The sequence below is a fragment of the Gymnoscopelus microlampas genome, assembly GCF_963454915.1.
Source record: "Gymnoscopelus microlampas genome assembly, chromosome: 18".
In the NCBI taxonomy this organism is placed as follows: Eukaryota; Metazoa; Chordata; class Actinopteri; order Myctophiformes; family Myctophidae; genus Gymnoscopelus; species Gymnoscopelus microlampas.
This window is the reverse complement of record NC_139955.1, coordinates 28,353,127-28,358,126: the sequence shown is the minus strand read 5'-3', so window position 1 is coordinate 28,358,126 and position 5,000 is coordinate 28,353,127. Positions and strand designations below refer to the sequence as shown.

Sequence of the window (5,000 nt, the reverse complement as noted above, 5' to 3'; positions counted from 1 at the left end):
GTTCGGGCCACTACGCCAACATGTAGAGTTTGGCCGGCTACGCGGCTCTCACACCTACAGTACGTCACACCACAAACCGACCAATATGCCCATATATGGAGATCTCTGTATCTGTCAGTCCCTTTTATGCCCATATATGGAGATTGCTGATGTCATCAGTGTATGCCGCATATGGGCATGCCCCCTTTTGTGGAGCTGACTGATTTCCATATTCGGGTGTGGCTGCATTGTGAACTCCTTATATGGTTATGGCTGAATCATAGTGACATGAGCGTGACAACGTGGTCCGCCGGCCCGCCTGCCAGTCCTATCGTACAATAGTGAAAATAGCCAATGCGACGCGTTGTGAGCTTGTAATATTAAAAATCACACCCAGTGTGAAGTGGGCGGTGTGTGGTCATCACAACATGACTCACTTTAAAAAAAGGATAAATTACTTTTTTTTAAAGTCCATACTGCTATTCATAGGGCTGCACATGTGTCATGTGTTTCGCTAGCCAATCCCAGTCCTGAATTTGCAAAGTCAGCCAATCACATTACAGTTAGTGGTGATGACACTAGCTGTAATGTGATTGGCTGACTTTGCAAAAGTATCGATTTGCATTAACAATGGAAGGGTTAGGGGGTATACAATGCGTTGTAGACTATTGGCCAATCACGGTGCAGGATTGGTCGGTGTCCAAAACTCACTTATAGGGGGCGGCTACACCGCCCCAAAAAATAATAGCTTGAATTTATATAGCGCCTTTCATAAACCCAAGGACGCTTTACATCAAAACAATGAACAACTAACAGATGTAGATCTGCTATTTTCACTCTTGTATGATGAACTATGGCATTCATTTACGAGCAAACATAAAAAGTATGAAATATGGAGATACAAGTTTCTGCCTGACAGCAACGGTTATGTGTTTGTCTGTCAGTCAGTGTTTGTGGACTGAATAGGAAACGTTTGTCCCTGCTGTTTAAATTACACATTTATGGGGGTTTATTACACGGCTTGGTTGAATGCTTGATTATGACAGGTCAATCACTGAATTCAGCGGTGTGTCTGGATAATGACCGATGAGCTCAATAACAGACCGCTGTCTAATCAAAGACTCAGAGCACCTGCTGCGCTGCTTGATTTTGTGCTGTATCCAACATGACAGCCATGTAAACAAACACACAATGCCATCTACAGCTAAACATTGCTCTCAAGAATGTTTTGGAAAACATTTGAAGTGAGAAATAGACAATGCAGTAACCGAAAATTGATTCGATTTGATCAACACTAGCTTGTTTTCTGAGGCGACCGTGTCCGCCCAGCGCAACACTTATGGAATACTTTCATTACCGTAAGCAAGGAAATACTTCGTTTTGTTGTTACTTTTGGGTCAATTTATTTATTAAGTAGCCGTATAATACGCAGGATAATTGACGGCCAGCCGTACATGTCGGGGTATAATCACCCTGTCAGGTTTTATTTCTCTACAATGATCGGCTGGCCATCAATTATCCCTTTCATAATAACGTTAGAGTCACTTGTGACTAGAAGTGAATGAGCTCTCGCACTCCTTGAAACACTCAGCTTCCTGGTGTGAATGTGTGTGAGTGAGAAGTACAGGAACATGAGTGGTGTTTGATCAATGAAGGACCACTCCTAGTGACTGTCTGTAGGGCTTTCAGAGGCCAGGGAAGACAGCTCACAAGAAATATGGTCATGTGGATCACATCACAGACTTTATGTGGCCAACCTGTGACATTATAGCCATCTCAGTCGTCTATGACGTTATCTATGACGTATGACTACAAACCGATCTGAGCCCTTTGACATCCATTATTAAGCTAAATGTTAAAATGTGCTTCTTTGGCCTACTGGCAAAGACAGACAGACAGACAGACAGACAGATAGATACACCTACTCTTAACTCAAATTAATTCATTTCTTAAACATAACCAAAAGTATGTTCCTCTAGTGAGATCCAAACCAAGAACCCTTTGATAACAAACAACTGATGCTACCACTACACCACAAAGACCCCACAAACAAACATGTATCTAATCTGAAGCAGCTGTAAGCTATAGCTATTTGGCGAGAACGTTTTTCAACAACAAAGTCCTAACATCAAGAATTTGATTGTACTGTAAGCGAAGAAAGAGAGGTGGAGCGGATCAGACTGTTACTTGGTTTGATCTGTGGTTAAGCGCTAAGCGAGTCATTTGTTCATTTGTTATTTGGAACCGTTACATTTTCACACTTTACTTCACGATTGCAGCATTACGCAGTTTACAGCTTCCCAGTATGACCACTATCCTCTACTATCCTCCACCGGTACATTATGAGTTAAGTGCCAGGCTTAAGGATTGTTGTTTAGGGAACGGACAGTGATTCTCAGAATCCAGGGATTCAAGCCTACAGGTTATAGACCCCCACGGCAACCTGTTGGCTACTGCCCACCCCACCTCTTTTCTTATTGCCCACCCCACCTCTTTCTTACTGACCCCCCCCCCCCCCCCCCCCTCCTCCAAACTGTCTTCTCTCACCAGAGAGAGAAAGAGGAAGAAGCCAATTAGGATTCCTGGCGTAACTGGGAGTTTGGAGAAGGAAATGGAGCATACCTATGTGTGTGTGTGTGTGTGTGTGTGTGTGTGTGCAGACTGTGCACGTGTGTTTTTTTGTGTGTGTGTGTGTGTGTGTGTGTGTGTGTGAGAGAGAGAGAGAGAGAGAGAGAGAGAGGGGTGAGGGGACAGCAAAGATGGAGGGTTCGGATGAAAGAGGCAAAGAAAGGCAAGAAAGGAGAGAGAGAGAGTGTGAGAGGACGAGAAGGAGTGAGGGGGGTGGGGGGTGGGAATGGAGGAGCGAAAGTAACAGAAGAAGTAAAATGACCTGAGATTACAGCAGGAAATGAACGCATTGTTAAACCAAGCAATGGACTGAGAAAAACAAAGGATTAAAGAAAAGAGGGCAGGATGGAAGGATGTCGAGATAAGAATAAAGTGTGTGTGTGTGTGTGTGTGTGTGTGTGTGTGTGTGTGTGTGTGTGTGTGTGTGTGTGTGTGTGTGTGTGTGTGTGTGTGTGTGTGCGTGTGTGTGTGTGTGTGTGTGTGTGTGTGTGTGTGTGTGTGTGTGTGGGCTTGTGTGTAAAAAGAGGGAGACAGGAGAGGTGGAGAGCGATGGAGAGTGAGAGACTGATGTTGAGGTAATGGGACATGGAGGGAAAGAAAGAGGGAAAGAGTGAGAGGAAAGAGAGATATTCGAAGAAAGAGAGAAAGGAGGGAGAGACATTCAAAACAATGATGCAACTCACTGGTCGATCAATTAATCGAGTTAATTAATCGCCAGATTAGTCCTACTTGTAGATTTCTCTAATAGATAGCCTATTAAAGCAGTAGTCAGAACTGCTTTAAGGGATTGAAAGTTCATTTAAATGATTGTTACACCATGATTTCATCATGATTTGTGTGCGTGGGGAACTCATTTGAAACAAGCTCAGTGCTTTAATGAGTCTTCCAGTTTAGTAGACCTCGTATTGTGAATTTGTACTTCCATGTACTGTTGTTCTCATGTCTTACTAAATAAAGTACATCAAGTACATCACACAATAATTACATACAGTGATATTTAGTTTCACAGTATTACATTGTGTTTAGCCCATCTAAAACGATGTAGACGTAGCACTGTAATCCCCTGGAAACCTGGTGTTTGCACTACCACTTTGTCCTTACACACACGTTGTACGCACACCACACGCACACCCTTCCCCTCTGTAATGGAAACAAACAATGGGCAGAGGATTTGTGCTAAAACCACTCGTTAATTTTGTGACTTCCAGCGGGTCAGCTGCTGAACAGTTAAATGGTGAACTGATGCCGTGCAGCTGTGCGAGCTGATCTCGTGGTGAATGTGTAGTACTGTACAACAGTACTGTACCAATGTGTTTGTTACAGTACTATTGCATGAATCAAATGCTGACCATAAGGACTCAAACCGGCAGTGTTTTCACATTTTACCATTAAACCTTAAGCCTAACCAGAACCAAAACAAGGGGGGAAAAACTAGCCTCACTAACCACAAATTAAAGTGATGTGATCAAACACTGTAAGGTCCACGTCGTCCTCATTTGTTTGGCACGTGATGCACAAAACACTTTCATATGGGGGGTCCTTGGCACGACAAAGTTTGAGAACTATTGATTTGGCTGTGGATTGTAGGTGAGAGAGAGACACAATGTTAGAGAGCTCTTGGAGGGGATTGGATCGCAGACCAACAGGGGTATACGGGGTCATCTTAACCCTGCGCTACGCCGGCGGTGGGCACACACACACACCTCCTCCGTGTTTGTTTGACCTCAGAACGGTTTCCCTGGTGAGACCAGAAAGTTTCCACTCTGAACACTGGGGAGCGATAAGGATGGAAAGATTAGGACGGAGGGAGACAAGAAAGAGAAAGGTTGGAGAACAGAGGGTGGGGGGGAGGGGGATGGGGGTTAGTCAGCTGTAAAAAGAAGAAGTGAAAGAGTGAAAGATTGAGATAAAGGAGGAGATTACGAGGGCGCAAAAAAACACAAGAAAAAATGAAAGGGAGGAAGGCGAAGGAAAGCAGTTGAAGTCGACTGTGAAACAAGTGAAAGATAATGTAGAGATGGAGAGAGATGGAGAGAGGGAGCGCGAGACGTTGTGGAAAAAAAGAGGAGAGATCAGAGAGACCGTGGAGAGTAAATAGGCAAAAGAAAAGACCTGAGGAAAGAGGCTGGGAAAACAAGTGGACTGTAAAAGATTGACAGATAGAGATAAAAGAGGAGAGAACGAGAGAGAGAGCTTAGAAATTAGAAAGAGACAGACGGCAGGGGCAAGGAGGAGGACAAAAAAAGTGGGAAAAGATTGTAGCCAACTGTGAAGCGATAAGAGAACACTGAGAGAGAGAACGGAGGGGAAGGACGGGGCTGGAAGGGTTGTCGAGAGATGGAGGGATGTGGAGAGAGAAGGAGAGATGGGGCGAATGAAAGCCTACTCCATAC

At 44.3% G+C, this 5,000-nt stretch overlaps 1 protein-coding gene across 1 annotated transcript in view; it reads left to right on the top strand.

Annotated features, from left to right (window-relative positions):
• Window positions 1–5,000, top strand: part of slit3 (slit homolog 3) — a 280,042-nt gene that overhangs the window by 11,360 nt on the left and 263,682 nt on the right. The gene's annotated exons all lie outside the window — the stretch shown is intronic.